This window comes from Monodelphis domestica, chromosome 7, assembly GCF_027887165.1.
Source record: "Monodelphis domestica isolate mMonDom1 chromosome 7, mMonDom1.pri, whole genome shotgun sequence".
In the NCBI taxonomy this organism is placed as follows: domain Eukaryota; kingdom Metazoa; phylum Chordata; class Mammalia; order Didelphimorphia; family Didelphidae; genus Monodelphis; species Monodelphis domestica.
In genome coordinates, this window is record NC_077233.1 from 19197513 (window position 1) to 19215862 (window position 18350).

Consider the following 18350-nt stretch of genomic DNA (forward strand, 5'->3'; position numbering starts at 1 on the left):
GAGGCTTACAAAATTTTCCCCCCAGTACAACCTTCTAAGATAGATAGGGTAAGTAGCACTTCCATTTTGAACAGATTATTCTGACTCTTTCCATGGCACATAATATCTAAAAAGAAAATCTAAGGCTTGAAGGTTTACAAGGCACTTCCTCACAGCCATGTAAATTAGAGTAGTCAGGTACACAAGCAAACAGGGGCACTGAATGAATTGCCCAAAGTCTCCAAGCTAGGTAGTGCCAGGACTTCAATTCATCAGTTGTACCCACCAAGCACCCTGGGGTGCCCACTCTGCCCACTCTCTGGGGCTGACTCCCTGTCTGCAAGGGGTTGGGACCACATTAGAGAACACGACTTTGATGGACTGGTGACTGCACTAGTGTGGGTACACCCTGCACCAAAGAATCCCATCCACTTTTACTTCATCCCTCCCATAAATACTCCTCTTGGTCTTTTGACATTTCAATGGTCCCAGCTGGTGCAGCACTCGGCCAGTCCACGTGTTTTCTCTCACTCCCCAGATCAGCCTATTTGCAGCCTCCTTTGGGTAAGGCTCTGAGCAGGGGTCCTGGAGACACAATGATCAGCCTGCCTTGGGTCCTGGGGGCACATTTCCTGAAGGCTATCTTTTGTGTTACTTCTTGCCTGTGTCATTGGTAAAGTTCTGTGGCCTGCTGGCACCTGGCTCCTATCTCTACGCTGTCCTTTAGGTCATCTGGGATTCTGATTCTTGGCAGACAATGATATTATTCCATGCTTGCACCATTCAACATCACTAGAATAATACTAGTGCCTAGAAGATAGGTTTTGGTGTCTGTGTGTGGCTTGTGTTAACTCAGCGGTTCTCAACCTCTCCATTTGTAGCAATGAGAATACATAATGCATCTCAGGTATTTACATTCCGAATCATAACTGTAGCAAAATTACAGTTTTGAAGTAGCCACCAAAATAATTTTTTGGTTTGGGGTCACCACAACATGAGGAACTGTAGTGCGGGGTCACGGCATTAGAAAGGTTGAGAACCACTGTGTTAACTGAAAGACTGGCACAATTTTCCAAATGAACCAATTTCACTCTTCACTGTATTCCATGCTGGGCCTGTCTGCTTACTTCAGTGTCTATCAGCAGGACTTGTCCTGTGTAAGAGTTTAAATTTAGGTTTTATGCTAAATATGAGAATTCTAAACTGGTATTGTGATTACCAATTTAAAAAATATTATAGTTTAAGTCAAAATGACTTTTAGCAGCTTTATTTGCAAAGAGATGGAGAGAGTTAAAGTGGAAACATATAAGGTAGAGAATTGTCTAGTCTACCACTCTAAGTGCTGCTCCTATGTTCAGCCCTGGCAGGGCCTCCTCAAGTCTGTTCTTCATGTGGATCTCCCAGTAATCCTCAGCCAGAGGTCCAGGTGGTGTCTTTGGATAGAGTTCCACCAATGCAGCCTCCTCCAAAGCCAAGGCAGGAATCTCTGCCACTCACCCAGCAAGCTGACGCAGGATCCAGAGAAAAGGTCTCCTCCAAGCCAAGGCAGGGATCTCAGCCACTCACTCCAAAAGCCTGGAAGGGAATGGATCTCCAGAACCAATCTCTCCAGAAGAAAGGAAAGGAAAAGCCCCACAACCATGCTCTTTTTATGCTCCTGTTTTCCACATTATTTCCTGTCATTCCTCCTTCATAGAAACCAATGGCAGTCTTTCAATTTGCCTAGCACTGCCCAAGGAGGAGGCAGTAGCCTTTGGGGGTGTGAGCTTACTCTAGTGACTTGTGAATTCTCTTACTTAGTGATAAGTAGGGGTACCTTAAGTTCTTGATTAGATTAGCTAAAAATAGGCAAGGGGAGCGTTAATCCTTTCTTCACACCTGGATATATGAACTGGCTATTTGTATTAATTCAATGGGTCCATCTGCCCATCATCCTCTGGATAATAAGTGCCTTCATCCATTCAGTTTTTCCTGTGTAGATTATTAGACCAATCTCAATTTAAAAGTCACCAGTGAGGAGGTCTTGCTGATTTCTGTTGATTGATATAATCAAAACCATAGAATAGAGAAATTATAGTTTGTAATAATATGAAATAAGTTTGATCACTGCTTGTAGGTTTTGAATATTCTCTATGACAGCATCAAACACCTTAGGCAAACAAATCTCAGTGTTTTATGGAACATTGTGTCACCTCTAACAAGGGTTCTATCTGTGTGAACTTGGGCAGGTTCAGCTGTTCTTCCCAACTTTGTATTCTTGAGTATCATTTATTTCTCAACAGGAACTCGGTGTTAAAAGTGCAAATGCAGACTCCACTGTCATGAACAATGACATAAAATCTCTATCCCTGAGAAATCAATCCAGTCAGCATTTGCTTGTTTCCCTCTTTTCAGTATCATCCACAGATACCCTGGGACTGAATTTGCTGGGTCATGTGCCAAGCTTTTTGATGTCTGAAAATGGGCTTATGTTGTAAACCAGAGTAGCCTTGTAATCAGGTCTTTCTGTTTGGCCAGGAGATCAGGTGCTGGGCTGGGTTTCAAGCTTCATAGGGAAAAATAAAGAATATACTGAATCAAACACCAAAATATGTAGCACCTTTTGGAAGTGCTCCTGGACACTAAGATACAGTTGGTGGATCTGTGAATGGATCCAACCATTTTGGAGAGCAATCTGGAATTACACCAAGAAAGCTATAAAACTGGGTATACTGTTAGACCCAGGTCTGTTTCCTAAAGGGAAAAGAGAAAAAGGAAAAGAACCTATCTGTTCCAAAATATTTCTAGCAGCACTCTTTGTTGTATCAAAAAATAGGAAATCAAGAGGATGTTCATCAATTGGAGAATGGATAAACGCATTGTAGCATGTGATTGATATGGAATATTACTGTGCCATAAGAATCTATGAGCAGATTAATAAAAAAAACTGGAAAGATCTACATAAAGTAATGGAGAGTGAAATGAGTAGAATCAAGAGAACATTATGTACAGCTACAGGTTGAACCTTTGAAAGATAACTTGTGAATGCTCACCTCCGGAGAATGAACTTGAACTGAGAAATGGAAACATAAAAGACATAATCTATATAATTTGCCAGAAGATGGTTTCTATGGTGTGGGGAGAGGAGAGGCTGAATAAAAAATAAAAATAAAAAAGAGGTGCTCTTGGAGATCAGGTTGGGAAAGATCAGTAATAGGAAAGGCTACCTGAAAATTACAATTGAGCTGGATCATCAAAGGTAGGTAATATCTGAACGAGTGGATAGGATGGGGATGTATATTATTGGTAAGGTAAACGATAGGGGTAAAAGAGAGAAGGGAAGAAGAAGCATAAGCTGCGTGGGGCAGTGAGGAGACTAAACTAACTGGGTAGATGGTTCATGTTGTGGAAGAAGGGAAAACAGCAGAAATAGGTAGCACCATATTCAAGTGCAAAAAGGAAGAGTTTTCATTTGATACAAATGACAGAGTAGAGCCACTGTAGGGTCTAGAGAAGGAGGAGGATGGGACAAAAGTGGAATTTGAAGTAAATTAGAAGGGTGCCTTGTGCCAGAATGGATTGGAATAGAACAAAGCCCAGAGGAGAAGGCTCCTGCAGTTATCCAGGCATGGTGTGATACGGTTCAGCGCAGTGAATGTTTATTAGCCACTGACTTTGGGGAAGAATAAAAAGACTTGGATGATGATGACGATGATTATTACTACTGCTACCAGCATTCATGTAGCACCTTAAGGTTTGCAAAATGTTTTATAAATATTTCACTTCATCCTCACAACAGCTCTGAGGTGGGTATTATTACTATCCCTATTTTACAGATGGGGAAACCGAGTCAGAGGTTAAGTGACTTGTCAAGGGTCACAAAAGGGAATACATAATTAAATGGTACCACTGTGCAATGTAATTTCCAAATAATATCTCACTTGATCCTCATAATAAACTTGGGAGGAACATGCTATTATTATCTCTTTTTATAGTTGAGGAAACTGAAAGAAACAAGAGATTAAGTGACTTGCCTCTATGATATGTCGGAGGCAGGATTTGAACCTGACTTCTTGACTAGACCCAGAGCTCTCTCTCCGTGGTGGCATTCCTAGTTTCCAGTATAAGGGGGATAAAGGAATGCATGTATGAAAAGTGGCATGAAAGTCTGAGCTCAAGATTGAAGAACAGCATTGCCATCAAGAAAATGGCCATTCCGTAAAGGGAAGTCTTTTCCCTGACTGAGATGGGAAGCTATTGGTCAGCAATGATGAGTTTAAGATCACAGTAGCATGTCCAAGTGAAAATGTATCAAAGGCATCTGAAAACAGGGTTGAAGACCCTTAGCATGAAGATCATTTATTCATTCATTCAACAAACAATGCTATGGTCTCATCATACCAGGCTTTGAGAATGTTACAGCATTTGGAAGAGCCACGTTCTTGCTAAGAAGAGCCCATCATGTAATGGGAGAATAAGAGAAACAAATATGGCTTTGCACTGATTATTATTAGTCAGAGATGGCAAAATCAAGTGGCTTTTCTGGTCATAGGAAGGTCGTCAATGATGTGGAGATACAGAGAAAGCTTCATGGTAACACTGAAAATGGGTTTTCCAGGATGTGTGAATTGGATGGGTGGAGGGAGGAAAGAATGGAACAATCACAAGCATAGGCATGATGGTGAAAGAGTGTTGAGGCAGAAATTTCTAATCTCCAAAGGGATGAGAAAATGTTCAAGGGGACACAGGAAATATTTGGTAAATGGCCATCCATTCAAATGGAAATGGGATAAAAAGAGAAGTTCTGGTGCCAAACAGTGTGGTAGAGGCATAGAGAGAGAGAGAGGACTTGTAAGCCAAGGTGCAAGAACCAATGCTGGGGACCTGCCTGTCAATCAAGAAGAAGGTTCCAAACAGAATGTTCCCAGGAGTTGGCAGTTGAGCTGACCAGGGGGAGGGGACTTTGGAGTCACTCTCTCTGGAGGTTGAACCTGGCTGAAAGACCCTTGTGGGGCTGACTTGGTTTTGGGGTTCTCTGATCAAGGAGAATCCTCTGTTCTTTCTGAGATTTTTGACTGACCAAGAGTTGGAGGAAAGTCAGGCTGAAGGAGAGATTTTGAACTTTGTTTCCCTCTCTTGGGGAGTTGTCTCAGAAGGAAGATCTTAAACAGCTGCTGTCCTCCATTTCTCTAATTGTCTTAGAGTCACAGTTTGTGACTGAACTACTTTCTCAAACCTTCAATTTCCCCTCATTTTATATTAGGGACATCCTCATCCCTCTAACCTCAGTTTCCCATCCTGTTATCCCAATAAACCCCTTGACTTGAAAAAGGAAAAGAAAAGAGTATCTTTATAGTTCACTCAGGGGGGAGGGAAGAAGCCAAAGGCTTCAAGAAGAATTGGGAGGAGAGGGTGGCAGGAAGAAGAGGGTTGGAGAAAGAAGGGAGTGAAGGGGAGGAGAAGGTTAGAAAGATATACTGATCCATCAGCCATCAGTAGGGATCAGTAGGCAAACCCCAGAGCATTCCCCAGAGCAGTTCCCCTGTGTGGCAGCATCCCTGTACTAGCGTCCCTCAGCATTTCTCATTCCTAACTCCATTACAACCAAGCAGCTTCAGATTCCCTTAGCAGCTCTCTAGTCATAAGCCAGAGACAGCAGTCATTGCAAAAGAAACAGTTTCCCCTCATTTTATTCTCTATTTCAAGTGGCACCCCAGATGGGACCATCCTGGCTTACAAGTCCTCTCTCTCTCTCCATGCCTCTACAATAGGACATGTTGGTGAGAGAATAGTGAGGAGGCAGAGGCAGGATGGAGATGGAAGACAACATGATGGTGAAGTGCACATGCAAAGTCTTTAAACCAGCTCAAGGAATAAATCCTACCAACAAAACAAAATGAATGAGGTTTGGAAGATGAACCCATTACTCATACAAAGCTGGAAAAGAATCAAGAACAATGGCCCAGTGAAAGATGAGCTAGCTGAATTCCACAATAAAGGGGGAACTCCAAATAGCTTTCTATTCAATGAGGTCCAGAGTCTTGGGTCTTCCTTGGGGCAAAGCCATCCCATTCTTATTAAATCTGCTCACAAGGGTTGTTTGGAGGGTCAAATGAGATACCATCTATAAAAGTGCTTGGCACATAGTAGGCACTTACTAAATGCCTGTTTCCTTCCCTTTTCTTTAATTTCAATAACAATGTATCTTGGTAAATCAGGATTCTTAATCCTGTACTCAATCAAAACTTTTTAAAAACTTTTTTTTTAGAGCCTTTATCTTTCATTTCGGAATTGATTTTAAGTATTAGTTCCAAGGCAGAAGAGTAGCGAAGGCTAGGTAATTGGATTTAAGTGACTTGTCCAGGGCTAGGAAGTGTCTGAGGTTACATTTGAATCCAGGACTTCCCATCTCCAGGTCTGTCTCTATCTACCAGGCGACACTTAGCTGACCCTCAATTTAAGGTTAAACTGGAGGTTGAACCTTTTATATGGGAATGGAAACACACACACACACATATCCCTGTCAGAAACTGTGCTGAGAATAAAACTGAGTAACAGAATCAAAGGTCTTATTAATTTGTGCACAATAGACAACAAACACCAATATGATACTAAAAATGTTATACACTAAATAAAGTTTTCTTTATCGAAAATTAATCTATTTTATTTCTTTTGTGCATATGCATAGTAAACTCTGGAATTTATTTCCTTTCATACTCACTAGAATATCAAAAGTTAATAAAAAATTAATCTCTTTATTTCTTTTGTGCATATGCATGGTAAACTACAGAATTTATTTCTTTTCACATTCACTAGAGGGTATGGGAAGGCTTGGTGAGAGTCAAGGGACACAGAGACCAGAGAAGGTTGAAAACTCAGGCTGGAAGCCATGTTCAGGAGGGCAAGTTAGTTCAGTGTGCCAGACTGCAGTGTAGGAGTCAAATGATGGGCAGCTTTTGGGCACCTATACCTCAAAGAAGGGAGAGGCACAAAATTGCCAAGGAGCTTGAATGCCAGGTCCTCTAGGAGTCTGAACTCCATTTGGTAAGCCAAAGGGAGCTCCAGAAGGGGTCTGAGTAGAAGAATGTCATGAACAGATCTATCTGTAAGAAATGAAGGATGGAATGGAGAGGGGAAAGAGGAAGATCCATTGCTGGTGGGCAATAATGAGGACTGACTCCAGGGCAATGGCGTTAGGAACAGATTGGGGATAGTTGGGACCTGCATTATCAGAGGTGGAAATGCTAGAAATTCTAATCAATGAAACAGAAGAGGTGAGGGCCAGCCAGATATCAAGGACAAGGCCTCAGACACAATCAGCTGGGTTAATGGTGATGGGGTTAAGAGGAAGGGTAGGTTTAGAGTGTGCATTTCTCAAAGAATTTCATGGGCTAGAAGGGACTCAAGAGGGCCATCAGGCTCAAGGTGGACCTAATTCAGAATTCTCTCTAGAAGACATACAACAAAGGCAACAAACCCAGACTTTTCCTGAAAGTCCCTAATAAGGAAGAATCAATTAGCTTCTGAGGCAGCCCATTCTACTCTTAGATAGCTTGACATATTCAGAAGTTTTGGTTTCTTTCCTTGATGGGTCATCCATCCATCCATCCATCCATCCATCCATCCATCCATCCATCCATCTATCCGTCCGTCCAACTGTCCATCCATCTGTCTATGCATCCATCCATCCATCCATCTATCCGTCCGTCCAACTGTCCATCCATCTGTCTATGCATCCATCCATCCATCCGTCCATCTATCCATCCATCCATCCATCCATCCATCCATCCATCCATCCATCCATCCATCCATCCATCCATCCATCCATCCATCCATCCGTCCATCTATCCATCTATCTACATTGGATATAACCCAAGTTTGTTTTAAATATAACTTTAGTTGTGAGAGTCAGTGAGTTCCCAGATAGAGGAGATAGAGAAAAGCTGAGCACTGTCAAGAGGTTTGACCCCTGAAGGTAGTTCACAATCAGGAAGACTAATCAGGGATACCACAATGGTAGTTGGGGGAGCCACTGCTGCTGTCTCCAGGTACTTCTTTTTGCCTCATAAGCCACTGAGAGGATGCTAGATTATTGCTATATTCACAACAGGACAGGGCTATCAATCAGGCCTCATGATACACCTGGACACATGCCACAAGCCCCAGGAAAAACATCAAACTAAATCTCTGCCTTACTGGGGATGCTCACAACTTCTTTCCCTGACCATTCCCAGGTAAAAATCATAAAAAAGAGAGCCAACTCTTGCCAGGTGCCAATAGTTCAAGAAATCACAGTTGCTAATTAAATATACCTGTCTAACATGCCCTTTCTCTATTTTTAGCAACGCTGAGCATCTTTTCTTCTTGGCAGGCTTTTCTCTTAGGTCCAGAAGATATTAATGACATGTAATACCCTGAGACCGGTTTGGAGCCTATAGCCCATCAGTTACGGCAAATAATTCTCTTGAGCCCCAAATAAAGAATCATCCATCAGACAGGGTTATAGAGTGGAAACACAAGTGCTCTCTTGCCATGAGAAACCATATGGAAATCGACAAAGGGTCCCTTTGCCTCACTATTTTTTAGCCAGCTTCTACTCCCCATTTGATTTGGCTAGACTTGTTTCTTATTCAAAATTTTCAAGCTTTAATCTGAGCTATATTAGAGAAAGGTTTCAGTTAACCGAACACTGAAGGAGGGAGAACTCTGTGCTATGTTCATGAGAACAGTTGAGAAAAGGGGAATATGATTCCCGTCACCGGCTGTATGTTTTATATACACATGTGTGTGTGTGTGTCCAACACACGCTTTTCAAGCGCCCAGCCCCTTTCTCTGCTCTGCTGGAAGCTTAGGAACAAAAGATCGAAGGGGGTACAATGGGAGGGTTGGCCAGATGATCTCTGAGGTCCACTCCTCACCCTTCCTCAACATCTCTACTAGTCTACCATTTAAAGGAAGCTAGTGGTAAGGAGGCCCCTGCCTTCAGGACTCAAGGTTGGGCGAGAACACGTTATAAATCTCAAAGGCTAGGACCGCTGGCCCAATACAAAACACTTCCAACACACGCTTACATTGTAAATAAGTCCATTTGGGACTTTGGGGTCTTTTAATCTGTTCTAAATGCCATTTAATTCAAATGTCCTATTTGCCTAAGTGCACATTATTGCACCAGCCATGGCAAGATGGGGGAGATGCAATGAACGAGGGATGTCCTGCTAAATAAATGTCTAACAACCAGCTCTCAAAAAAAAAAAGTCTACACGGACACAATCTGAATTTTTCCATATTATTAACCTTTTCTTCAATTGCTGTAAGTCCGGATATCAAGAAAACAATAAAGCGAGCCCCAGTTTATAGTGTTTGCTGATTTCTGATGTGTAAATGCTCCCCCTGAAATTTCAACTCTCAGTTTTGTGATCTCCAGCACACCCTACAAACCCACTTCAGTAGGGCTTAAGCAACATGTGCTGACAACGCCTTATAAAACGCATCGTCAAGACATCCAGGGAATGTTGGAGACAGAAGCACGCACCAGAGCCAAAAGGAAGGCAGAAGCCGAGGGTTCAACGAAAGATGGCGCAGCAGCCTAGGATTCACTCTCCGGTCACATCAGGAGCCCCAGGCTGAGCTCAGCCTGGATACGTGAGGTCCAAAGGATTAATATGAACGTTTTCTTTCCATATAATTGATATGTTCCTCCCAAGGTCGGCTTTGAAGCCCCAATGGTAAATGGGCTGAAATCTACCATGTCACGTTCTGACAGTTGGATGGTCCTCCCTGATGAAAGCTGATAAGGGAAAAGTGGGCACGTGGCGTAATAGAGAGTGAGAAGTGAGGCACTGGATCACAGGATTTAGGCTAGGAATCCTGCCCAGGTCTACAGGCCTCTCTACAATGCTTGGAATTCAAACTCAACCCCGCCCTCTAGGGGGCCATGCTGGCTCTAGAGTGCCACAGAAGGAGCACTGATGGGTATAAAAAGGAGGAAATTTGGTGTGAAACAGAAAGAGGTTTTTTAGAAATATTTTTAAACTCTTTAGACACAAGAGAGCCCCATGGGGTATTCAAAGTCTCCTTTACCCTTTATTTTTCCCTGAAGGAGAATTATATGGGGTGAAATTTCTTGAGGAAGCCGTTTATCTCCTCAAAACAGAAAAACTAATCAAGCATTGTCTGATTAATTAGAGGCACTTTTTTTTCCTTGCCATCAAGGCCTGGGGCTCTAATCAATTCAATCAACATGCAAAGAGACAATCTATGGCCTCTTAGATGAACAGAGTTGAATGTTAAACAGCCGACTGACATTGTGCTTCTGCCCACTGTCTACAGAACTGCCAACTCGCTGCTTCTCCGATTACTCCAAGGCAGGTGAATTGACTTGCTGCTCTTTCACAAAAGAGATGCCGTGTCCTCCTCATTCTTTCTCCTGCCCTCTGGTCTAAGGACCCGGGCTCGTCGCTTTAGCCCGCCATCATGGAGGGGTCGCACCGCCGCCGCACAACCTGGGAAGGGAAGGGGGTCCACGCCGAGCCCCCGGCTGCCTCCTCCATCACTCGCTTCCAGCTGGCTCTGCAAGTCCTACAGAACAAGGAAGCAGGGAAGGGCACATGGAAAGACTCCAGTTGTTTCTCCCAGCCTTTGGGCACGAGTAAGGCAAGTGGGACCCACAAAGGACCGACACGGTAGTTCATATGAAAGTTCAGGCTGCTGGCGGGGAAGCTCTGAAGAGCCCCAGAGTCGCTCCTCCGCTGGGCACAGCTGTGAGGAGCCCTGGCCAGGCCACACACCTCATGACTGACCGTTGGAGACGACCCGCTCTCTTCTCCCTCCCCGGAATGGTGGTACCTCGCGGGCAGGGACCCCCCCTATCTGGGACGGGGTCTCTCAGCCAGAAACAACGAATGGAGCCATTCTTTTCACCACAGACCCTTGGCCCGGGGGCTGGTGGGCTTCCATGGGGGGCCCAACCACACCTCAAGTTCCATAAAGTCTGCTCAAAATCTCAGGATTCCCCCCAGCACCGAGTCCTTTTGAACTTAACAAGGATTCCAAAGCCGAGACTCCTTCATAAAGATGGCATTATGGAAGACAAGAGGGGGAGCATATTCTAACGCTCACAGCTTTCTGGAAGTCAGGGCGTCATTATTACTCACTCTTCTGCTCTAGGTTCCAGCCAGCTGACTTACAGGCTATTCGGGGACTCCTGCTTCCATCCTCTTTCCATCCCAACCTGCTGCCGTCCCTCGATTCCTGTGGAGCCTAGGCTCATGGCCCGGGTCTACAGGAAGCCTTCCCAAAGCCCTCAGGGCCCACTTCCTCTCCCTCAAATGACATTATATTTATTCATATATAACACACACAGGTAAGACACATGCATCTGTGATCTTACATGTATGTACACACATGCAGATAACAGGTTATAATTATACACATGTGTATACACACATTTGTTTATGGCTTTTATCTCTCCAATGGCATATTATCTCCTTGAAGGCAGCAACTTACACCCAACAGGTAGTGAATAAATGGTTGCTGGATTTCATTAGGAAGGTGCTTATTCTCACATTCTCTCTCTCCCTCCTCCTCCTCCTTTTTCTTCTCTGTCTCTCTGTCTCTGTCTCTGTGTGTGTCTGTCTCTCCTCTCTCTCCCTCTGTCCCCCTTCTCTCTCTCCTCCTTCTCTCTCTGTCCCTCAGTCCCCCCTCCTCTCTCTCTCTCCCCCTCTTTTCCTCTCCCTCTCTCCCCTCTCTCTGTCTCTCTCTCTGTCTCTCTCTGTCCCTCTCTTCCTCTCTCTCTCTGTCCCTCTCTCTCTCTCTGTCCCTCTCTCTGTCTCTGTCCCTCTCTCTGTCTCTCTGTCTCTGTCTCTCTCTGTCTCTTTCTCCCTCTCCCTCTCTCCTCCCCTTCTCCTTCTCCAATGAACAAGTCCGTAGCTGTTTCCAGGGTCTATTTCTCCAAAAGGCAGTGCCACTGCTGAGGGTAGGCACCCGTTTTTGCTTGATTTTTGTATTCCTCCCCTAAATCAATGGTTGGATTAGATTGGAACTAGATCACTGTAGGTCTGATTTCTTGTTTAAGATGTGGCTTGGACTAGAAAGACGCTGAGGCCCTTTTCAACTCTGAAGTTTTGTGAAAATACCTACAGAAGCAAATCTATTTCTCACCAGGGACTGCTGTCAGTGTGGATGAACATGGAGGGCTTGATGACAAATTTCCTAAGATCCAGTAAGAAGTGGCCACGGATGAGAGAGAGGGTCCCCAGACTATCAGAGCTGTAAAGGACCTCCCTCCCTCCACAGAGGCCCTTTGACACAACCCGAGGCCACAGAGGTGACGTGACTTGCCCAGGGTCACCCTGGGGAAGGAGTGGAAGAACTGGTCTTCTAACTCTGCAGATTTTTTCTACCTTGCTGTGCATGCTGCCTGTGTTCTCCAGGAGCATTCCAATAAACCAGAAGACGGAGGCATAATTACAAAACTGAGCGGTAATCACTTTGATGATTAAATGGGTAGGAATAACTCTGCAAATGACAGGGGGGAAAAAGGCCCATTCTGAAGTAATTCTACAGTTGTATATTTTAAGGATCAAGGCAGTGATGTTAATTTTTGGCAAGCCACCCAGTGTAAGCCGTGTCACATCAGGCACTGAAAACTTCGATGATTTTTCTAACTTTAAATATGGCTTATTGCCTTACCCAGCTAGCATAAAAAGAAAATGACATCCAGACTTTTTATTTTTTAAAGAGCAATGTGACTCTCAGGTAGTTACAGGGAAAAGAAAGGGCAGGCTCGGCTTAACGGGACGCTTTAATTTAAATGTCCGGGCTTGGAGAAAGGAGCAAGGATAGCAATTTCACCATCAACTCTGACAAACTCTGAAAACGCCCAACTTCTGGACTGATTTGATTGTGTTTTCCGTATGCACGGCCCCCTCCCCACACTCCATGGTAAAATAAAAGCATGATGATCCACAGAAAGGTGCTGCTATCTGAATGACAATTTAATCTTGGCAAGACAACAAAGCCGTGGAGAAAGACGACAGGATCTTGAGTTGGGTTGTTGTTATTTCTCAGCTATTGCAGGATGTGATGCTAATTGTAACGTTTCAGATAATGAAAAATATTGTGATTTTTGGATTCTGTTGAATGGTGGACAATTTTTTATTTTTGCTGGAGACGATGCTAAAGTATTATTTGAGCATATTGGGAAAATTGGTAGAATAAAAGGTCAGATTTTTATTAGAGATCAGATCCCTCTAAAGTAGGCAGCACTTGACCTGGGGTCTGGGAATTTGTTTTTAAAAAAATATTTGGCTACCGGGAGAGATTTCAACATGATTGATTTCCTTTGCAATCCTCTTTATTTTATGATGTACGTTTAAAAAAAGATGATTTGGAGAAAGGGTCAACAGGCTTTTCAAGACTTTAGAAAAGAGTTTCTGACATAAGAATGGCTCAGGGTCAAGCTGGGAAGAGTGTTAACTGCCAGATCACAGATCACTGTGGCCACCTGCACCACAGGCTTCCTCCTCTTCCTCTTTTTTTCCTTTTTTAAACCCTTACCTTCCTTATTGGAGTCAATACTGTGCATTGGCTCCAAGGCAGAAGAGTGGGAAGGGCTAGGCAATGGGGGTCAAGTGACTTGCCCAGGGTCACACAGCTGGGAAGTGGCTGAGGCCAGATTTGAACCTAGGACCTCCCGTCTCTAGGCCTGGCTCTCCATCCACTGAGCTACCCAGCTGCCCCCTCTTCCTCTTTCTTAAACTGCATCACTGCTTTGCTGTGACTTTTTGGCCACGGTGGGGCTTGTTGGCAGAGAATGCTCCACAGGAAGTTTACACTAAACGCTACCAGCACAGAGCAATATGCAAATTTATGAAAACACACTGAAGGGAAACTGAGAGATGCTGCAACAAAAGGGCGGATCAATGAATTACAAATATAGAATATTCCACACTATGTAATATTATGTATTTCTTGTTTACCACTTAACTATAATTTGAGCGTAGAAAATAATCACGATGCCACTCCTGCCGCTGCTACTACCAATACTGGCAGAACTATTAATGCCGTTTTTGGATTTCCACACGCTTTAATGCGTCCTATGCGACCTCGTCACAACCCCAAGAAGGAGGAAGGCAGGGGGCTACTTTATAAGTGAGGAAATTGGAACAGTAAAAAGATTTGCCTAAAGGGTTAGTGAATGGCAAAATCAGAACTCTGAACCCTTCTCTCTGCTGGCTCACCATGAAGGGAGAGACGACTGCAGTCATTCAGTCAAACAGGCACTTATGAGGCACCCATTCTGGGCACGTTCTGAGGTTACAAAGTTAAAATAAAGCTTCCATCCCTGTTATTCCAGGCCCAGGGAACTGGGTTGGGGGTGGAGGCAAATGCCACTGAAGAGGGAGCCCGAAGGCAGAGAAGGCTTCAACGGTAGGGATGGGCAGGGACGGCAATCTAGGCTTGGAAGATGGTCTCAAAAGGGTAGGGCGAGAGGCCAGAACAAAGTCAGACCCAGCATCCATCCAACTGGGCTGGGAAGTGGGTTGTAGGAAGAGCTTGAAGAGCCTGAAATCAGGCTTGAGAGGGAGCCTGAAGCCAGCCAGCCTAGGAGGGTTTGTTTCCTATGAGAGGGAATGTGGAGACACGGGCTTTGCCATGAGGTGCCAGGAAGACCCTGGCTTTCATTGACTGGCAGGGAAGGAAAGCCGACTTCCAGAGGCTGGTGAACAGGTGGTTTCTTTCCCCTTTTCCAGCTACTCAAAAATGTACTAAACTGAATGAGGGTTGACTATATAACTCCAACACAATGGAAGCCGTTTCATGTGTATGAGCCACTTTCAGATGCTTAAAACAAATTTATTGCCAAAAAAAAAAAAAGAAACCTAGGCAACTGGGAGCCGGCAGGAATCATCTACCTTATTCAACAAGCAAGGTCTACACTTGACCAAACGCCTTGTTGACCACACAAAGTGCCCCACAGGTTCCTGCCATTGTTGTTACACAGGCTTGAAGCTCTAAGAGGGGAAATAATACCAAACATGGATTCGTTTGTGGAGAAAAATCAGACCTCCAGTTCTAATTAGAATGCTGTAGTGAGGGTGTCTGCGTAATAGTATATCCCAGGCAAAGTCCCCTTGGCTCATGGGAATCGTAGCTGGGATAGCCAAGGGCAATAAGGATAAAAGTGGTCCTGGGGTGAAGGAGGCCCCTCTAGTTTCCATCTCCTGGATGTTGATGGGAGGAGAAAGACAGGGTACCTGTGATGTAAAATAAGAAGGGGGGAGGCAAGCTTCTGGAATAAGAATAAGAATAACTAGCCTTTATACCGGGCTTTAAGGTTTACAGATATTTCACTTTATCTTCACAACAGCCCTGAGAGGTAAAGTGCTATTATTATCTTCATTTTACAGCTGAGGAAACTGAGGCAGAAGGATATTAAATCACACAGCTAGTAATACTCAATTTTCAACTGCTTTTGTAAACACTTCTCTATTCCTTAATCCTAGGAGATATAGCACTGGCAAACCACAGCACCAACTCACTAAATCAGATGCCAAACTGCTATTGTTCGAGCCCGGTGCTCTCCCCAACCGCTCTAGGATAAACTACAAGTGCAGATTGTGGCATCGGAAGCCCACCCTTCCTCATCTGTGCCATTTCTCTCTCTGGATCCACCTCACCTAATTCCACTTCTTAAGTGTTCCAGATTGACTGCTGTTCCTTGTACATGGTACTACCTCAGCCTTCTCCTCGCCTCTGCCCAGGCTGTGTGTCTGTTCTCTCTGCCTAGATAGCCTCCTCGCCTCCATCTCACAGCATTCTTCAGCCTCCTTCAAAGCAAAACTGAGGTTCCTTCCAAACCTAGATCTATGATCTTCCCCAACAAGGATAACAAAATATTACTCAGGTCACCAATGGTAACTCATCAGCTGAAAACAAAGAAGGAAAATTCATCCAAAGTTTCTAATCAGAAGTTTGACAAAAAGTGGAACAAATCAACCAGAGAAGCCCATGTTGGTATGTGAGATTCAGCAGAAAGAAACAAGGCAGATAATCTGATTTTAATTGGATAGCACCCTGAAGATAATTTGCTTCCTACTTCAAATTCAACATTGCTTGCTTTATTATGTGGCTGCTACCTGAAAAGTATTATGCCAAGTGCTAAGTTTACAGAGAGGATGACAAAGACCAGGTCTGTCCTTAAGGGGTATGTGCAGGGAGATTTGATGGAGGAGCATGGAGAACTGTCCTTGGTCCTCTTCTGGTCAAAACGTTGACTAACACCCTTTGTCTTTCTATCCCAAAGGTTCACCTCCCCTGGACCCAGAAAAGCCAACCAAGAGTCTCAATTCCATGTTCTTATCTGACAGCATAAAAGCACCTTCTGGTCTTTCTGCTGGGAAGGTCACAAAGAGATACTCACACACGCGAGGGACCTGTAGCCGTCAGAAAGCGCTAGGAAGGGCTACTTTATGGTGCTACAGAGGTCAGAATAAGGGAATGGATGTTTGGCCTTGGCCGGACAATATCTACAGGGTTGTTTGGTTACACATACCACATTTTAGGACAAATATTGAGAAAATGGATTGAGTTCCACAGAGGGTGAGCGGACGAAATGTCATGCCATATTAAGAATGATGAAGGAACTAGCATTCCTTATAAAAGAGAAGCAAAGACTTAGAGGGATAAGTCAGTCAGCTACATCTAAGGACTTAGTATTTGAAGGGTCACCACACAGAAGAACTAAATCTATCCTGATTGATCATAAAAGAAAAAATGAGGAACAAAGGGGGTAGAAGTCAAAGAGGTCCACCGAATCCTGAAGTCATTTCCATAATTAGAATCAAGTCAAGAAGAATTAAGTGCCCATCAGTATCAGGCTAAATGCTGGGGATACCAAAAAAGACAGAAGACAATCCCTCTTCAGACCTGGACTTTAGGAAGGACAGTTTGACAGCAGAGTGGATGATGGATTGGAGAGTGAAGTAACGAAGACAACTGCAATGGCCTGGATCTCCAGTGATGAGGGCCTGCACCAGGGTGGTAGCAGCAAGAAGAAAGAAGAGGCATTTCTTTCCTTTTTCTTTTCTTTTCTTTTCTTTTCTTTTCTTTTCTTTTCTTTTCTTTTCTTTTCTTTTCTTTTCTTTTCTTTTCTTTTCTTTTCTTTTCTTTTCTTTTCTTTCCCCTTTCCCTTCCTTCCCTTCCCTTTCCCTTCCTTCCCTTCCCTTTTCCTTCCTTTTCCTTCCTTTCCCTCCCCTCCCCTCCCCTCCCCTCCCCTCCCCTCTCCTCCCCTCTCATCTCCTTTCCTTTCCTTTCCTTTCCTTTCCTTTCCTTTCCTTTCCTTTCCTTTCCTTTCCTTTCCTTTCCTTTCCTTTCCTTTCCTTTCCTTTCCTTTCCTTTCCTTTCCTTTCCTTTCCTTTCCTTTCCTTTCCTTTCCTTTCCTTTCCTTTCCTCCATCCGTCCGTCCGTCCCTCCCTCCCTCTCTCCCTTAACTTCCATCTTGGAATCAATACTATGTATTGGCTCCAAGGCAGAAGAGTGGTAAGGGTTAGGCAATGGGGGTCAAGTGACTTGCCCAGGGTCACACAGCTAGGAAGTATCTGAGGCCTGATTTGGACCTGGGACACTTACCATCTCTAGGCCTCTCACTCCACTGAGCCACCCAGCTGCTCCCTAGAAGGGGCATTTTAAAGAGATGATGCAAAAATAGAACCGGTGGGCCTTGGCAACAGATTGGGTATAGAGGAATGAATATGAAGAGAAGTTGATGCCTGGGTTTAGAGCCTAGACAGTCACAGGAAAGCTGGGAAGGGGGAGAGGTTTGGGGTGAAAATTAGAAGTGCCCCACAGTATAACCATCTGCCTTGGGAGGGAGGGTGTCCTCCTTTATGGCGGGAAGGGGTTTCAAGTAGAGCAGGCATGACGGCTTGTTAGCAACAGAATCGGAAGGCGATTGCTTGAGCTTTCAATGGGACTGGGTGGTACCTGAAGGCCCTTCTAATGCGGTCGGATGCTCTGTGACCTTTCTTATACCTCCATCTTCAAGTCTCTTTTATTCCCAAAGATCTGGATAGGAACGGACTGAGGGAGATGGGAAGAAACAGAAGCTGCTCGGCTCTTGGGCTCCATCTCCCCTGGCGGTGAAGCTCCTCTGCCTGAAACATACCATGATTGTGGGAGGGAGCAATCTGGGGGCTCCAGGAGTTCCAGTGGATTCCACCCACTTAGTTGTGTCCAGAGTCTGTCTAAGTACTTAGGGGAGAGCGATCTTTGATTTGCATAGAAGCTTCATCGTATCTTATTATGTAAAACGATCAGAGCTGAGTGAGAGGATGAGTCAATACAAAATGGCCTAAACCTCATATTAAAATTTTTATATGAACTCGGGAGAT

General features: G+C 44.3%; 1 protein-coding gene across 9 annotated transcripts in view; it reads right to left on the reverse strand.

Moving 5' to 3' along the window:
* Positions 1-18350, reverse strand: part of CFAP20DC (CFAP20 domain containing) — a 291242-nt gene that overhangs the window by 29562 nt on the left and 243330 nt on the right. The gene's annotated exons all lie outside the window — the stretch shown is intronic.